Source organism: Mastigoproctus giganteus, chromosome 8, assembly GCF_048544385.1.
Source record: "Mastigoproctus giganteus isolate SK-2022 chromosome 8, ASM4854438v1, whole genome shotgun sequence".
Taxonomy (NCBI): Eukaryota; Metazoa; Arthropoda; class Arachnida; order Uropygi; family Thelyphonidae; genus Mastigoproctus; species Mastigoproctus giganteus.
The window spans coordinates 190,341,876-190,362,276 of record NC_143582.1 but is presented as its reverse complement, the minus strand read 5'-3'; positions in this window follow the sequence as shown (position 1 = coordinate 190,362,276).

The following is a 20,401-nucleotide window of genomic DNA, read 5'->3' as shown; positions in this document are numbered from 1 at the left end:
GACTCAAGTAACCAGTACATTTGAAAATATTAGACAGTTGCACTGCCTACCTACCCATCCCACTAGCAAAGAGCTGTGAATTATTAAACATTTAAAAAATGTGTTAAGTGAAAACAGTTTTCATTTAACACACTTTTAACAATTTATGTTTATAAAGTTAGAAATAAAGTTAGAAAATACTGTATTTAATGTTTACACCAAAAATGAACAACATTAAAGTATTGAGCAAGTGTATTTATATCATCATATTCATAATACCAGGGGTGTATTCAGGGGAGGGCAGAAGGGGCATATGCCCCTTAACCATGCATATAAGTATACCTAGGTCTGTCTTAAAAAAAAAAACTCAAAAACCTGGTTGTCATGCCCCCACCACAGTGATACCTGGATATGACAGTGCATAATACATCAATCCATTATGGCATCCAAAGATGATCAGAAAGTTGGTGAGAAACTAAATTGTGTTGTGTTAACTTTAAAACAGAAACAGGATATTTGTAGACTACAAAAAAATACAAATTGTAATGTACTTATGAAGGAGTATGAGCATTGCTCTTCAACAGTTTGAAGAGCTTATCACAAATAATGATAAGCTGTCAGTGATACGAAGTGTTATTTTAAAATTAATCCAAAGAAAATAAAGTATAATGTACATATTGGTGTGAAGAGCATGAGTATGTAGGGTTTATTTGAGCAGTCTGGCAGCATGTTACTTTTCAACATAGTCCCGTTTGGGTCAGTCCTGCAGCGTAGCCATGGCAATGACAGACTTGTGATTAGGCACATTGTCCTGGTGGAACAAGACTCCTTTGCTGAGTTTTCCTTGGTCTTTGTCTTCATGCAAATGCCTCACAAGGTCTGTGTAATATGTGACTGTCTTGCCTTTCTGGAGGTAATCCACTAGCAACACTTCATCAACATCCCAAAAAACAATTTCCATCACCTTGACAGCAGAAAGAATCAACTTGGCTTCTTTGGAGGGGAGAAAAGCCGTGTTTCCGCTATTTGAATTGTTCCTTTGTCCCTGGCAGAGTGGACCCACATCTCATCCATGGTCACAAACCTTGCAAAGAAATTTGCTGGAATTGCTTGAAAACAATGCAGATGTTCACTTGACTTGACACCTCTTGTACATTTTTGATCTACTAACAACAGCTTTGGGACCCATCATGCCAACACCTTTTTCATAACAAGAACCTCTGTTATTATGTGGTACACACATTCATTTGAGATGCCCAAGAGGCTGGCAATGTACCAAACTGTCACTCTATCTCTCATTACCAGATCATGCACATTGTCAACAACTGCTGGAGTGATGGACATTGCATGTCTTCCACAGCATGGGTCATCGGCTATGCTCTCCCTCCATCATTTAAATTCCGCTGCCCACTTAATTATGGAATAGGAAGGGGCATCCTCTCCAATGTTGTAACCTGTAACCAATATCCTCATGAATTGCCTTTGGCATCCTCTTTTTTTCCCCAAATATTGAATGACTGTACAGTGACTGATTTTGTCCATCTTTCCTCATTCACATAACTTTGTTGACTTCAGAATATAGTATAGAGTAGACACCTATGAAAGCAATGTTTGGGCAAGCTTATACTGTATATAGAAATGTGTTAAACTAAAATCAAAATTAGACATTATTATTACCAGTGTAGGAATGCTTTGTGAACAAAACTCTTGTATATTTTTATGTTCAGTCTATGAATTTAAGCAGAAGAAGTGACTAAACTAAGCAGGATGCAGTGCACCTGCCTAGAAAAAGCCCTATCACCTGTTGAAAGCTTTCATTTTCATAGGAATCGAAAAGTAGTTTGTGCAAAAATTCAGCTTGTTATTGGTAAGGGAAAAAATATATATGTATTGATAGAAAACAAATATTGATAGAATACAAATATATATTGATAATATATATTTGTATTGATAGAAAACGTTGAAATGCTGAAAATTATAAAAAGTAAAATTGATTTTAAAAAAAAAATCAGTGTCATTAAAACAGCAAACTTTATATTGGAATTTGATAATTATATTATTTTGATCATTAAAAACGCAGTTATGCTTTTTGTGACTAGCTGTGTGCCATTTTGAAAAAATTAGTTTTTGCAATATTTCAGTTAATTAATTAATTTTTTTTTTTTTTAGGCCGCTAGCATAAAAATTTTCAGTAATATCTAAAACTACTAACTTTTTACTGTTGTGTATGAAAAGGTCTTTCCTGGAAATCAATTCCAGTAGCATTGGGACTTTATGAATTTCAGAATTTGCCAGATTTCACATAGTCATATGTACAGTATTGCATGTGACCACATAAAATTCATCTGCATTCAAGATGTTTACAAATTTTATCACAAACATAGTGAATAAACATATATCAATATATTTTTTTTGGTTATATTTATTGAAAATAAAGATTTAAATTAAGTTTACCCTATTTAATAGAAAGTGTGGCAATTCATTACCATATTCACCTACTGAAACCAAAATTAAAATAGTAAACCACAATTATGTAAACCTAAGAGAAACAGGAGCACATGGCTAATATGTAACACAGAAACTTCCGTAATGCAGTTAAATGCCAGCATATGAAAATTGTGGTTGGTTTTAAAAGGTTACCAAGCAACAAAATTAGAAGTGGAACACTGAAGGAACTGTAAAAAAGGTAAAACTGTGGCTAATTAGTAGCAAGTTAGTTTTTGGATTGTGGCATAGCTTTATATTTTCAAGTGTGTAGCGGGAATAAGTAAAGACTGCATAAAACCTCAGATGTTTGGAAGTGATCAGAGAAAATCCAGATTGATATAGAATGAATTAGTTTTTCTGTACAGAAACACACACACATCTTGTGTGGGTTCATTTCATTCCAAAACTAACAAGTTGCGCAACTGATTTGGAATGTTTAGAGAGAGATTTCCTTTGTGTTGTTTAAGGCTAAGAAGGTAAATTGAGAATTTTACTAGCTAAAACCCTGATAAAATTCTCAGTATTGATCGAAATAAAAATTTTGCAAGACTGAATTTTGTTAAACTGTACAAAATTTATTTGTGCTATAAAAGTCTAGCAGCTCTGTCTACATATTCTGACCAGGCTTTTGTATAAATTTAAACTTTGGGTATAAGAATGTGTATTTATGTTTTTTTTTCATAGTTCATTCTCTTTACTGTAAATATGTTTAATTTGCTTATAAACTTAAGTTCTTTCATTCTTTTTAAAACTTCTTGTTCAGAGTAAATTGTGTAATATACTGAAAGAAATCACTGATAATTGCCTTTTCTTCACAGAACCTTTGCATATTACAGGGTGTCTCAAAAATTGGTACAAACGTTTAGGGGAGGTAGGTAACATCTAAAGGAATGTGAATCGCATAGGAACCCATAACTGGAAACGTCACCGTAAGTTGATACACGGCGCTGTTCATCAGTTCGCGAGAGGGAAAATTTCTGGTTTACTCATTCAAGCAGTAGTCGCTGCACGAAGAGCATGCATCGATATATGAACTGTGAACTGGCAGACATGCACCTAGTGTATGGATTAGCAGAGGGTAATGGATGAGTCGCTCAACGAATTTATGGAGAACGCTTCCCAGACAGACATGTACTGGACCACTGTTTGTTTGTGCGTGTGCATCAAAATTTGTGCGATTATGGGTTATTTAGAGGTAACAGGAGTAGTGCGGGCAGACCACGTTCGACGCGAACTCCCGCCATGGAAGAAAGTGTGTTGAATGCCGTCCAGAATAATCCTACTACCAACACATGCGCCGTTGTCCCTGCCTTAGGAGTGTCTCGTTGCAGTGTACAGTGTGTCTAGCATGACGATTCTTTACACCCCTTTCATCTCCAGAAGGTTCAGTTACTGCTCCCCCAAGATCATCCTGCACGTGTGGCTTTTGCACAGTGGTTTCTCCAAGAAAGTCTTCAAGACTTGAATTTTCCAGCCTATGTTTTGTTCATGGATGAGGCTTATTTCACTCGTGAAGGCTTATTCAATCAGCACAATGCTCATGTGTGGGCTCTCGACAACCCACACGGTGTGCACCCCATGCGGCACAACATCGCTTCGCAATAAATGTGTGGGCAGGTATGGTCGGTGACTGCTTAGTCGGCCCATACCTGTTACCATCCCGCATGAACTCCGCTAAATATCGAATCTTTCTTGAACAAGTTCTACCAGGGTTACTTGACTATGTTCCAGCAAATGTGATACGCAACATTTGGTTTCAACATGACGGGGCACTTGCCAGTTATGGAAGGTGTGTTCGTGACCATTTGAACAGGCATTTTGGGCATTGGTGGATTGGCCGTGGCAGACCCGTTGTCTGGCCTCCATGCTCACCTGATTTATCAACCCTTGATTTCTTTCTGTGGGGGGCCCTCAAATCTATCGTGTATGAATCACCTGTGGAGATGGAAATGGATCTCGTGGTGAGACTTGTCTGCGCTGCTGCTACTGTCAAAGAAACTCCAGGTGTGTTTGACCGTGTCCGCCAATCCATGCTGCGTCAGTGTCACGCATGCATCGCGTCTCATGGTGGAATCTTCAAGCATCTGTTTTAGCATCATGAAATGCATCCATCTCATACTCCATTGTTAATATTATGTCAAATAAATGTTTGCCACTAATTACTGTCTTGTGTCATTTCTGCTTCTTGTGCCTCTGCTACTACTTTCCCGTGATGTTTCCGGTTATGGGTTCCTATGCGATTCACATTCCTTTAGATGGTACCTACCTCCCCTAAACGTTTGTACCAATATTTTTGAGACACCTTGTATAAATAGAAATCAATTTTAAGTTTTATGACCTTGGTGTCAGATGGATATCAGAAGATAGAATAACAATTAGCCATATGTAAAGGAGAGAATATATGCCAAAAATATACTGTAATTTGCTCTTTCAAGCACTGCACATTGTACTCTATATTAAGAAAAAAGTAATTTTCAATACACGAGAAAAAGTATATTGTACAATAAAATAAAGTATGCTGTATTATTTCAATTGCAAACAATATCCTAAAAAAACTGAAATGAAAAGAGAAAAAACTTTTAATATACAATACATGGTATTTGACATCAAACATAAAAGAAATAAATAAAGTTAAAACAAATACAGTCGAACTTCCCTATAACGAATTCGATAAATCCAGCGAAAAAATTCATTATAGAGAAATTTCGTTATACAGAGAATATCTTTTTTATTAGAAATTATCTAATTAGAAAATGAAAATGAATCTATGTTTATTTTTAATGTATTTTATTTCAAAAACATACTTATTTAAATTAATCTTACACAATTTTTGCCAGTAAGTATCACAAATTTAAAAAAAATCTGTAATTTTCGTTTGCACAGTACAATTAAAAAATGTCTGATTCTCAAAGAAAACCTCACATATGTTCAGAGCATTAAAAACATTATCAGGAACATTTTCACAAAACTGTAGACCCATACAAACTGTTTTAAAAGCGTTAATCATTTCTTTGCGAGTTGGCTTTTCTACAGGTTGTTCTGATGCGTCTTCAGTGTCATCGTTAGTTTCTTCGTGATCATTGTCGCGTCTAACACTGATCAGCAGTATTTCATCTTCATTTGGATGTTCTGCTGTAGTCAGATCTTGATCTACATAAACATAACTATCCAGTGTTATTTCATTTTCAATGTTTTCGGATGATTCTAATAATGTCCAAAAGTTTTTCAGTTGTGAAAGGGGCAGTTCATCTTGTATGTCCAGTTGTTATTCAACTTCTGTATTCAATGCAAATCCTGCTTTCGAAAAACAATTTTGAATAGTGTATTCAGTGACATCGTTTGTCCAAGCTTTTTCCAGTTCAGAGATGCAATCTCTAAGGTTAATTGTAACTGCCAAGTTTCTATTTTCTGATAACGTATTAACAATCTTCATTATTATTCTCTTTTGATAATGAAATTTAAAATTTTTAATAATGCCTTGGTCCATTGGCTGGAGTTTTGACATTACGTTCGGTGTAAAAACAACAACTTCGTACTTTTAGTATTTGGCAGAAATACTGGCAGGATGTGCCGGACAGTTTTCAGTTATCAACACGATTTTCCTTTTTTCTTTTGTTATATGCTTGTCTAGTTTTAATATCAATTCTTCAAAAATATCACTCGTCATCCATGCTTTTTTATTAAAGGTGTAGTCAACTTCCAAAGATTTTGTGCCTCTAAAACATCTTGGGTTTTTTGCTATTCTGATGACTAAAAGTCTTAATTTTTCACTTCCTGTCATATTTAGCATTAGCATTAGTAGAGGCATTTGATGCAAGAAAGCAAGCTTATGCAGCATCAGCCAAAAAAAAAAAAAAAAAAAAAAACCACTTCCACTTCACACCTCTGTTCGTTCAAAATACCTGTCCAGCTGAGCCTTAAACTTATTTAGGCTATCAACCTCCACCGCAAGGGATGGAAGTCTGTTCCACCAACCAACCACCCGCTGGCTAAGTGCAAATTTCCGCACGTCTATCCTACATCTGTCTTTCCTCAATTTAAATTTATGCCCTCTCAGGTGATTTTTCTGAGCTAGAGGAAGAATCCCATCAGCATTGAGCATGCTTAAACCATTCAAGGCTTTATACACCTCTATCAGATCACCTCGCTGGTGCCTAGTCTCCAGACACTGTAATTTGCAAAACTTAAGCCTTTCTTCGTAAGAGCACCCCTTTGTTCCATTCACTAATCTTGTTGCCCTTCTCTGTACTCGTTCCAGCAGCTCTACATCCTTCTTGAAATGAGGCCTCCAGACCTGTATACAGTACTCTAGGTGTGGCCTGACCATTGCCTTATACAATGGAATAATCACCTCCTTATCCCTGCTGGAAAAATTCCTGTATATCATTGACAATACTCCATGAGCTACTCTTGCAGCCTGTCTGCACTGCTCAGAGAACTTCATATCTGCCTGCACAACCACTCCCAAGTCCCTTTCATTCTCTACCACTGTCAGTGTAGTACCACAGAGTTGATACGTTGCTCTGGGATTGCTGTTTCCCATGTGTAGTACTTTACATTTGTCAATGTTAAACTTCATTTGCCACCTCTCAGCCCATCTGCTCAACCTTTCCAGATCCTGTTGCAGCAGCATAGTGTCAGTAGTGTCCTTGACAACCCTGCCAACCTTTGTATCGTCTGCAAACTTGGACATTAAGCTTGATATACCATCATCAATATCATTTATAAATACAGAAAACAATAATGGACCCAACACTGAGCCCTGAGGGACTCCACTAATAACATTAGTCCACAATGAGCAGTGTCCATTGATTACCACTCTCTGTCTTCTCCCCCTCAACCACTCCTTTATCCATAGCAGCAATTTGCCTCCAATGTCACACTGCTCCAATTTGTGTAGCAGTCTTCCATGTGCAACAGTATCAAAAGCCTATCTAAGATCCAAGTATATAATATCAAAGTTATTCCCTGCATCCAGTTCTTTTGTGACTGCATCATAGTATCCAATCAAGTTGGTCAGGCAAGACTTCCCCTTAACAATACCATGCTGTATGCTCGTGTATTTGCTCCAACTAGCACAGTGATTCTTTCTTTGCTTTGTTTTTTGCCAAAACATTTATCATCCTTAAAAGCAAGTGTTCTATTCGGTAAACATTTAAAGAATAAACCCATTTCGTCAGCATTAAAAACTTCCTTACGCTCATTCTTCCAAAATCTTCAAGGTATTGTTCCTCCAACTTTGCAATCTTCTTCACTTACATTAACACTTTCTCCACAAATAACCTTTTCCACAATTCTGTGGCACTTCTTAAATTTATCTAGCCATCATGTGATCTTTCCTATCAATCACTTTGAAGAAATATACGACTTTGTGAATTTCTTTTATTTTGCTTTCATTCATATATACACGAAAGAAAATTTATGACTAATGTATGCTGTATATTACTTTTCAGAAAAAAAAAAAATACAAGAGCATATAGCCTATGTGATTGATGACGAACAAAATTAAAAAAAATTCATGAAAACCATCTACTGGTAGTCCAGTTAGATGAGAACGGACATATCATATAATGATTGACAGAAAGGTCACATGGTACAGTTGAGATGAGAAGCGAATGTCACTCAGTAGGCATTACTAAAAGCCGACTATGGTAGCATTCTGTGTATTGCCGCCGCAGCATGCTAAAGGTTTACTGCAGCGAATTTCGTTTTCCCCTGAGCCAACATCAATTTACAAATCTATCCTATTTACTGTAAAGTTTACGACCACTTTTAAGAAAACCCATTTGGTTTAATAACTGTAACAAAAATGAAATAAAGAGCTTCCTACGGGCATCAATGGCCACAAGTGTTCACTAAAAGCATGATTATTTAATTCCTGATGCTAATGCACAATTTCAGAAGGAAGGAGGCAGTATATTTGAGCGGCTGCTTAGCAGTAAATGCTTGAAAATCTTCAAAAATGCTTTTACTAATTTGTTTTTAAAATTCATTATAGAGAGACTAACACTTCGCTATATGGAGTTAATTTTACCTGTAATTTTGTTTCAAGGTGCAATGTTTTGCGAAAAAATTCATAATATAGAGAAATTCATCATTAAATAGAGGTTCGTAATAGAGAAGTTCCACTGTATATATCATTTAGCATTAGTAAAGGCACATGATGCAAGAAAGCAAGGTTATATAGCATCAGCCAAAAAAAAAAAAAAAACCTCATTTCACCCATCCACTCTATGGCTAGTTCTGCTAGTTCTGCCTTGAATCTATTTAAGCTATCAACTTCTACAATGACAGATGGAAGTTTGTTCCAGCAACCACCCACCCACTGGCTAAAAGCCAACTTTGCACATCTATCCTATAACTGTCTTTCCTCAATTTGAATTTATGCCCTCTCAGGCGATTATTCTGAGCAAGAGGAAGAATCCCATCAGCATTGAACATGCTTAAATTCAAGACTTTATACACCTCGCAGGTGCCTTGTTTCCAGACACTGTAATTTGCAAAACTTAAGCCTTTCCTCGTAAGAGCAACCCTTTGTTCCATTCACTAATCTTGTTGCCTTTCTCTGTACTCATTCCAGCAGCTCTACATCTTTCTTAAAATTAGGCCTCCAGACCTGTAATCAGTACTCAAGGTGTGGCGTGACTATTGCCTTATACAAGGGGATAATCACCTCCTTATCCCTGCTAGAAAAATTATTCCTGTATATCATTGACAAGACACCATGAGCTACTCTTGCAGACCATCTGCACTGCTCAGAAAACTTCATATCTGCCTGCACAATTACCCCCAGGTCCTTTTCATTCTCTACCACTGTCAGTGTAGTACCACACAGTTGATACGTTACTCTGGAGTTACTGCTTCCCATATGCAGTACTTTACATTTGTCAAAGTTAAACTTCACTTGCCACCTATCAGCTCAACTTTTCTAGATCCTGCTGCAGCAGCGTACTGTCATTAACAACCCTGCCGACCTTTGTATCATCTGCAAACTTGGACATTAAGCCTGATATATCATCATCAGTAAATACAGAAAACAACACTAAACCCTGGGGGACTCCACTAATAATATTAGTCCATGAAGAGCAGTGTCCATTGATTACCTCTCTCTCTCTCTTCTCCCACTCAACCATCCCTTTATCCATAGCAGCAATTTGCCTCCAATGCCACACTGCTCCAATTTGTGCAGCAGTATCAAAAGCCTTTCTAAGATCCAAATATCAAAATAATTCTATGATATCAAAATTATTCTTTGCATCCAGTTCCTTTGAGACCACATCATAGTATCCAATCAAATTGGTCCCCTTAACAAACCCATGCTGTGTCCGAGCTGTAACTGAAGTCTTGTCTAGATGATCTTGCAGTGCTTATTTAACCAGTGCCTCCATTAATTTCCCTGGGACAGAAGTTAAACTAACAGGTCTGTAATTACTTGTTGCCCTTTGATCCTCCTTTGTGAATTGGGGTCACATTTCCAGTCCAAGGTACCTCCCCTGAGTCCAAGGAAGCTCTCATAATTATGGCTGTTTGCTTACTTCCTTTGCTGCCTCCTTTAATATAACTGAATAGATCCTATCCACCCCAGGTGCCTTTCTTATGTTTATCTTCAACAATTTATCCTCCACTTTGCTCTCAGTTATTATAAAATCATCTAGTTTACTGCCAGAGTTTAATTCACCTCTGGCATTCCCCTCCCTGAATAGCCCCTCATGTGTTAATGTAGATGCAAAATATCTCTATACTTTGCCAGATTATATCATAGGAGTAAAAGAATCAAAGTGATCTTCATCTTGGCAGCCAGCAGAGACTGTCTGGATTTTGGAAAAAGGGTGGATGAGTTCAGGTTAAAGGCACCATTAGAAATATGTCAATTTGACAAATATACCATTTGGGACTAGTCAGCTCTTTTGTGTTGACTTCATTTTTCTTATTTTCTTAAATAGATTTGGTGAAATAAATTGTTTTACTGTTTACGTTTTTTTTTTTTTTTTTTTTTACTTTGTATTTTAAGTATATCAAACAAAACTAAGAATTGCCCTTTTATAACTTTCCCTTCCTCTAAGCACTTGTAATCTGGACATTTTTTTTACTGTATTTGGAGCAAAACTTTTGAATCTGTTACCATTTACATTTTACGATTTATAAACTTAAATTTTGTGTAATCAGCTGCAGAATGAAACCAACGGTTGCAAGCATAATGAAATGTGACACCTGTTCTTGTATAGTACATCTAAATGCATGTCCTGAAGAGTGAATATTAATTAATTACAGCTGCTGTTTATTTTTTTCTTTTCTTCAAATAAAATTCAATTTATGTTCATTTCAAAAATATACCACTGATTTTAGTCTAAACTGAGGACAGGGAACAACTTTCCTATTGGGAAAAAAGCAGCTGATCAGGCAAAATTGAAATTTAGAAATCATAAAAAGTAAATGTTAATATTTAGCCCAGTTTCAAAATAAATTCAAAAATGAAATGAAACACCACTGTGTGACATAATGGTGTCATAAAGATAGTCAAGTTAAACAAAATAATAATAATCATTATTGTTGGTTAACTCTTGCCCTTGAAGGAGCCTTCCTGACTTATGGGGGGGGTAACAATTTTTGTTAGTGTGGCCTACCCAAATTTATTTTGCAGGGATGTCATACATTGTGAAGTTCAAGGGTTCTTGATCAGTATCATTGAAGGGAACAGGTAAACTGCTAGGTTGGGAAGACAGATGCATAGTTGGATAACAGCAGAGGTAAAGATCATATATGTGCCTCACCCCAATGGTTTGAGTGAGGCTTCTAAGTCAAGGCTGAATAGTAGCCATAATGATTGATCATTCCATTGATTAGATGAAAGGATGAATTAAACCAATGTAAGATGGATGGGCAACAGCACAACATGCTTAAATAGTAGATGAAACATAAGGGAAATGAATATTGGGGAAAATGCAAAGTTTAAGCTGTTCATATGATGATATAAAATTCATTTGGAACTTAGTGTTACTTGACTTGGGGGATGATGCATTTTATTTTGGAAAATTTCATGTAGAGGAATAGAAGATGGGAGGAAATTCTGCTTCTCATCAAAAGTAGCATGACATTGTCCTTGTGGACTCTACTGTTCTGGACATTGTTATAGTGGGCATTGTTCCAAATCAGTAAATATGGAACAATGGCAGGAAAGCGTAATGCTGCAAGATGGTGTTAACAGAAAAGAGAAGTTGAGAAAGTGTATGTGTGTGAACGATACATTCCACATAATTGGAATGAGCACAGTAAGTCTATATGCAACTTAAATGGGCATGCGAGTGCCTTGTTAGGGAAAATTAATTTAAGATTCATTGATTGAAAAGCGTTGGCTGACAACTTGCCTTGTGAGAACTTTTTTTTTTTAAATCAGTTTATCTGTATTAGCATGTCTGGGGAAGGGGAAATAGTCTTGATCTTGTCATTACCTGTAATGTCGATATGATGGTACTGGAGCTTTACGCTGATTCGCTATAACATTGTTCTTATATTATAACCCGTATCTGACTATAATGCTGTCACAAATCACTATAATGCTCTTTTACAGATTAAATTTTTGGCATATTTAACGAAATCGTTTCTTTTAATGGAATCGATAGCTTGAAAATGAATGGCAAAACAGCATTAAAACATTTCCCATGCCGACTTGAGAAATTTTCCCATGCTCAGTGAAATTTTCTCGCACGCTAGTTTTATTGCAGTACAGTGACTTGTTACGTAGTTCCGAGATCAACCTTTTAAAAAATGATCAAGTATATTGTTTGTAATATTTGCATTATATGCATTTTATCCGAAGTCTAGTCATCACCCAGTACAGTATTAGACATTGTGCGTAACGGACAGTTTACTCGAACATTGTATCATAATTAATGCAACCAATGCAGTTACATTTTCGAAGAGTTAATAATGGAGGATAAGAATGAAAAAGCAATGTCTGTACGCAGTACGAAGACTATAAATGTAAGAAAAAGACTGAATTTGAAAATTAAATTAAACGTTTTGAAGCAAATCGATTCCGGTCAACAACAAGCGGATGTGTGCCATAATTTAGGACTGGCAAGTTTAACTGTAAGAACAATTATAAAAATAAAGAATTAATTTTAGCAGTGGGAAAGACAGCTGTTCCACTGCAAGCAACTAGGGCTAGGCCAGCTATTAGGATTGAAATGGAAAGACTTTTAACTAATTTTATTGAAGATAATATCCATTGCAGAATTCAGTTAAGTTAAATATTATAAAAAAAAGAGAGAGAGATATTAGCCTATATGATGACCTGAAGAAAATTCACCTAAAAAAAAATATATATATATGGAACCATTTAAAATTAGTAAGGGCTGGTTGAATAGATTTAAAGTCCAGGGAGAAGCCACAAGTGCAGATCAAGGAGCCAAAACTTTCAAAAAAGAACTTGTTAAAATTATTGAAGAGGAGTATTATGTGTTATATTTCTCAACAAGTTTTTAACATAGATGAAGTAGGACTTTTTTGAAAACGAATGCCTAAAAGAAGTTTCATATTGAAAGAAGGAAAAAAAACATGCCAGGTTTCAAAGCAGCGAAGGATCGGTTGACTTTATTGTTGGGTGGTAACGCTGCGGGGGATTTAAAATTAAAACCCCTTTTAGTTTACCAGGAAGAGGGCCAAAGTACAACCCAAAATCGACACATTTTTCATGATTAAATTCATAAATTAAAATCAATTTAGATCAATTAAATTCATGATTTTAATAGGAATTTTAAGTTTAATTTTGATACTTAAGTAGTTACCACATAATTATATACGTATTTAATGCAGAATATTTTATATGTACAAATATTTGAATATTAAATATTTTGACCGACATTTGTGCATCTTTTCACTACCATTTATTATTGATTAGGAAGTATCCTATGGCACTCACCGCAACTCACAGATATGTATGTTACCTTATGGGAATGTGGCGCTTAGCGTGGATTCACTTAGCGCTCTGTTTTTCCGGAATGAATTATCAGTGCTAAGCAGGAGTCACCTGTACTTAACCATGCAACAAATTCTCTTCTAATAAACGTGTGTTCTTAATAAATAACATATTCCACTAATATATTTGACTTAACAAATTTCCATTAATAAATTTATAGTAACCCTAAATGAAAACTTTTCTTTTCAAAATTAATTTTTGTTGCTGTTGTCGTGTACCCAGGTAGACTGTAGACAGGAGTGTCAAGAGCCAACATGGAACATCCCCACCTTGTGTTTGTGTGCATTCACATGCAGATGTGAACTAACCCTTATAACTGCTTGGCCTCCTTGCGGCACTCCCCGTGGCAGGGCCAGAAACCTTGACAGAAAAGTCCTCTTGCCAAGGGCGAAAATGACAAATACAGACCATGTTCACATGGAAATTAACAACCCAGAGACAAGACTGATCGGATGGAGCAACCTTGCCCATCTTTCTTAACCTTCCACTCTCTTACTAATCAGCCTACGAGTAAATTGTCTCCCTTTATACAGAAACATCTGGAGGGTACTGCAGGATCTCCCAAGAGGTGAAGAGACTGCAGTCAGGAGACTTACTTATAGAAACCACGAATCAGACATTCTGAAAATCCTTTACAACTAACAAGCTTTGCTGGCATTCCTGTAAAAATATCTCCTCATGCAACCTTAAATTCATCTACGGGTGTCATATCTAGTTGGGATTTATTAAATGTCACCGAGGAGGAAATAACCCAAGAACTGCAGGGACAGAATGTAATTGAAGCAAAAAGAATAATGATTAAAAAAGACAATCAACTGGCACCTACCAGAAATATTCTTACCTTCAATATGCCCAACTTACCCTCCGCTGTAAAGCAGGTTATTTATTTTGTCGCATTCGCTCCTACATTCCCAACCCTTTAAGATGCTATAAATGCCAAAAGTATGGCCATTCTCAAACTGTATGTAGGGGAATTCCTGTCTGCCCCAACTGTGTATCCTCAGACCAGATACAAAATGACTGCACAGCTACAAAAATGACCTGTCCAAATTGCAAAGGTGACTATCCTGCATATTACAAGACATGTGGAAAACAGAGAAAAAAAAATAGTAAAATACAAAGTTGAACAAAGTCAGTTGCCAAGAAGTGACAAAACTAGTTGCACCAGCTATTAACCAAAATATTACCTATGCAAATTCTGTAAAAAAAATATCAAGCAGTATCCATTCAAACTGATGTCACAGTTCCTAGTAATAAATCAATTTCTGATTGGGCTAGAAATGTCCTCTCTGAACTCCAACCAACTGTACGCAAGCAACAATCTAAGACATTGACCAAGCAAATAATACTCTAATAATACCAGTGGGACCTCCTCCTCCACCAGAGATTGCTACCACGTCTTGTATTACAAACTCAAATGCTGTGAAAAATATTATATTCAGGACACAGATGTCACATCTATAAAAGAAGATACTATTTTAGAAATCCATGCCGAAGAAGAAAGGGACACTGGTCGGCCAGTTTTCCTAAAAAAAAAAAAAAGACTAACAAAAATTGGAACATCATAAACCAGTCACCTTCAAAAAGCAGTCAGAATCAGCTCCATCAACTAAACACAAATAATGCTTTGTATTTTACAGTGGAACTGCAGAGGCTTTCATTGCAATATAGACAATATCCAAGATCTAATTAATCGTTATTCTCCAGTTGCCCTTTGTCTTCAGGAAACGTACCTAACCTTCAAATTTCTCCTTCAGTAAAGAACTATTGCCTTTATTGAAGAGATCGAAATACAGCTAATGCTGCCCACGGTGGTGTGGCAATTCTAATAAATTCAAAGATCCCAACTAAACATATACCACTTCAAACAGAAATAGAAGCTGTTGCTGTTTGTATAACTACGTATTGCAATAACACTGTCTCAATCTACCTACCGCCGAACCATATTTACTATTTAAAAGATCTTGAAGACCTCTTCATACAGATACCTTCACCTCTGTACAAAGGGTACTAGGAAAGTTTTGCAATATGACGCAACAATGAATCACAGAAAGCTGCTTGTTGCTGCATGTTGAGACATGTTCATACGTGCATAGTAGCCGCCGCGCCAAGTCGATGGGCTCAGTTATTCATTAGTAGTGAGAGTGTAAAGTGCTTGCGATGGCATCGTGGTCACGAAATGAGATAAGGACAGTTTTGCGGTATAATTTCGTGCGTGGTTTAACCATAGACCAGTGCTTAGAAGAAATGACTCTTGCACTAGATGATGATTGTCCACATCGTACAACGATATTCAGGTGGTATAGAGAATTCCAAAGGGGAAATTTCACTCTGGAGGATTCTGAGAGGCCGGGAAGGCCACGAACGTCAGTTACGGAGGAAAACGTTACTGCTGTGAGGAAAATGCTTGACGAAAACAGGCGAGTGACCTACCAACAGATAGAGGATACTTTGGGCTTAAATGCACCAGCAATTCGTTCGATTCTGTTAGATCATTTGCACGTGAAGAAACTTTGTTCTCTCTGGATGCCGCATCAACTGACTGAAGAGCAGATGACACGACGTGTGACTTGGTGCCGGGAGATGTTAAAAAAGTTTGATAAGGGACAATCTCGGTATGTGAACAACATCGTGACAGGTGACGAGACTTGGCTGTACTATTACGATCTGCTGACCAAGGCTCAAAACAAAGTTTGGGTCTTTGATGATGATGACACACCCGTAATTGTCAGAAAATCCCGATCTGTAAAGAAGAAAATGATAGCTGTATTTTTAAAATTGAGTGGAATTGTGGAACGTGTCGTTTTGGACACGCAGAAGACAGTCACAGCTAAGTGGTATACTGAACAATGCCTGCCTAAAGTCATTGGATCTATGAAGAACCTGCGGCCAAAGTCAAGAATAGACACCTGGTACCTCCATCACGATAATGCTCCAGGTCACCGCGCCAAAGCCTGCACCGAATATTTCACCACGACAGGACTGAAACTTCTCAAGCACCCTCCCTACAGTCCAGACCTTGCTCCCTGCGACTTTGCACTGTTCCCGCATGTGAAAATGAAGCTAAAAGGGAGGCGGTTTTCCAGTGATGAGGATCTTCTACGGGCTTGGGACAACGAGTGTGCTTTACTCCCTAGTGAAACTTGGCAGAACTGGTTTAAAGATTGGTTTCGGAGGATGGAGAGGTGTATTGAATGTAGAGGAAATTACTTTGAAAAAATTAAATAAACAAAGCTGTATTGCAAAACTTTCCTAGTACCCTTTGTATATTAGGGGATTTTAATGGGCACCACTAAATTAGATGGACGGGGTTGACTAATCGAAAGCTTTTTAGAGGCACTAAATCTCACCATACTTAATACTGGTGCACCCACACATGTACATGTGTGGGTGCACCAGTATTAAGTATGGTGATGCCTCAACATTAGATCTCTCAATTTGTTCTCCAGTACTGGTTCCAACCATAGAGTGGTATGTTATTAATGATTCTATGGGTAGTGATCACTTCCCGATTGTATGCAACCTATTAATAGCACAGACTCTTCTAGCTCAACCCTGCAGAAAATGGAAATTTGCCCGGGCAAAATTCCAGTCATTATCTTTCGATGAGGGAAAAATCCATCTCCATCCTATTGATGATGTGACAGAATACATCACGTCACATCTCCTAAATGTGGCTAAAAACAAAGACACGATACCACTAGCAATACCCCCCCAAGCTGAAAGAATTATAATTATTGGTGGAACGAGGAATGCACAAAAGCAAAAAATAAAGCCTGGAATTTGTTTCAGCAATACCCAATGACAGCCAATCTGATAAATTATAAGAAGCCACAGGCATGTGTCATTCAAAGGCAAGCCAAGAAAGAATCCTGGACCCGTTTTGCTTCAAGAATTAACAAAAACACTGACACCAAAATAATATGGAAAAAAATTAAGACAACTTTCTGGTAAGTTTCCTACCATACCTTCTCCAATCCTTTCCTGGAATGGGGGAGAGCTATCTAGTCCTTTTGATATTGCAAATGCTTTGGACAGCACTTTTGCTAAAGTCTCACTGCATTCAGCTTATATTCCAAAGAATTAAAAACATTGCAGAACAGCATTCTATTAACTTTCAAACTGCTCTCCTTCTGCCATATAATAAACTTCTGCAATACTCTGAACTCTTGAATGCCATTGGAACAGCTCACAATGGTGCTGCCAGACCAGATGGGATCCATTATGTCATGCTACAACATCTTGATGACAAAGCTTTGCACTCTTCCTGATCTTTTACAACAGAATTTTTCTAGAAAATGTTTATCCAGCTTCTTGGCATCATTCTACTGTTTTGGCATTCCTAAAGCCTGGAAAAGATCCAACCAATCCCCATAGCTATAGGCCAATATCCCTCTCAAGCTGCCTCAGCAAAATACTAAAAAAAAATTGTCCACAGTAGACCCATCTGGATCATTGAGTCCAAACAGTTAATAAGCCGTAGTCAATGTGGCTTTTGTCAAAACAGGTCATGCTTGGATCTTATGTTAAGGTTAAGTTAAGGCTGAATTTGCCATTCACAATGTTAAACACTAACATCTAGTAATGGTTTCAATAGATATAAAGAAGGCTTTTGCCACCACCTGGTGGCATGGTATACTTAGAGATATTTACTCTCTTTGTCTGTGGGGCAACCTTCCTATATGTGTGAATAATTTTCTACATACTAGATTGTTTCAAGTTCGCTATCAACATGCAACTTTCATTCAAAAAGGTGTTCCACAGGGATCAGTACTAAGTGCCACTCTTTTTGCTCTTAGAATGGATTCCATCACTAAACTTCCAAATACTGTAGAGACTTATCTTTATGCAGATGATCTTTCCATCTCCTGTTATTCCCAAAACATGAGATCTATTGAACGACAGCTGCAGATATTAATCTGATTAATAAGGCATTAATCAGATCCCGTCTTGATTATGGAGCTCCCATCTATGATTCTGCCAGAATGAGTGCATTACGTTGGCTTGATCTAGTTAAATACAGTACATTGAGGATTGCACGTGGTGCATTCAGAACATCGCCAGCACATAGCCTTTACATTGATGCTCATGAGCCCCCACTATCTTTATGTAGGAAATCACTATTGCTAAAGTATGCTGTCAAGATACAAAGTTGTGCCTTGCACCCCATTCAGTCATACCTTTTCAATCCACCATTAGAAACCCTCTACAGCAATTAATCTAGCATAGTAAAACTAGCTGGTCTGTGCCTTCTTGAACTGATGCAGGTTTGGAATGCTTCCATCCATTCCGTACAACAGGTAGCAACTTGTACTCCACCACCTTGGGTTCCACCTCCTATACTGACCTGTGACACTTACCTCTGTCAATGGGGAAAGAATATGTTGCAGGCTTCAAATGTCAGACAACTTCATGCTGTTCACAATCAAAGATATATTGATTTTTCTCCAATATACACAGATGGCTCTAAATCTAATTCAAATGTTGGAGCAGCCACAGTGTTTCTGAATACTGCAATTTCAGCATCCCTTCCACCTGAATTCAGTATCTTCTCAGCCAAACTATATGCAATTAAATTAGCTATAACAATCTCTGTCCTGACTGTTATTTACACTGATTCTCTCAGCTCAATCTTAGCAATTATATAATTCTTCAGATAAACTTCATCCTGTTGATGAAATTAAAAACTTGTTCCTACAGGTTGAAAAACACCGGAAACTAGTCACCTGTTGGTATTTTGGGCAATGAATTTGCCAACACAGCTGCAAAAAATCCACTCACCTTAGATTTAACAATATCCCTCTTCCAGCATCAGACTATACACAAATCATTCATGATGCATCCCTATCAGAATAGACAATCTGGCACTCTCAAACTAATAATAAACTCTTGCGGTTTAAACAGGATCTGAAAATTTGGTGCTCCAGTGTCAGTACATCAAGATGAGAAGTAGTCCTTTCAAGGGCAAGAATAGTTCATACTCATCTAACCCACCTTTACTCACAGGAGACAATCCATCAGTGTCCACACTGTTCTATAAATATGACTGTTAAACACATTCTCATTGACTGCCTGTACTATAGACAAGACAGAACATCAACCCTTCTATCACTGGTAAATCTTGATAAACCAATAACTTTAGAGAATCTCATTGGTGACAAGGCAAATATTTCCAAATTTTAAGTATCTCAAGCAAACTGGACATTTTAATCATTTGATTTTACAAAAATTTCTCATATCCTTATATTATAAATGAATAGGCACATTATAGCCACAGCAGCTTATGTACCATCAAAACCCCATAACAATAAAAAGCAGATGTGATGGTTAAGAAGAAACAAGTTCTAACATATTGTAGTTTTAAATGTTTTTCACCAACCTTATGTAGAAATACAACACAAAGAAAACGAAAACTGGAATCTTGATAACTATGTATTTATAATAAGTTATATTTGTCTGTATTTACAATAAATTATATTTAACTTTACAACTAAAATATATGAAATATACATTTAAAATATACTGGGTTAAGAACAATAAAATACATTAAAATATACTAAATTAAAATTGATAAAACCAAAGCTTTCGAAGGCTCCTGCCTTCTTCTTCAGTGGTATTTTTTGTTCTGCGGTGCGTCTTTAAATACCAGCAGGTTCACGGTACTCATCACGTGTTTCATTCCCACGTGTTCCGGAATCGGAAGTGGCTCGAGAGTGGGTCATGTGGAACCGTTCATCCCTTCTGAGGATAGTAGCCTAAAAGAGGGGATGGATCCGCATTCCTCTATCTCTATTAATGTTCACTGTGGAACAGATCCGCAAACTCTCAAGCCACTTCCGGTCCCAGAACTTATTTGCCCGATCGGTGATGATAGCCTCGTCCGGGGAGAATAAATATAATTTATTGTAAATACAGACAAATATAACTTATTATAAATACATAGTTATCAAGATTCCA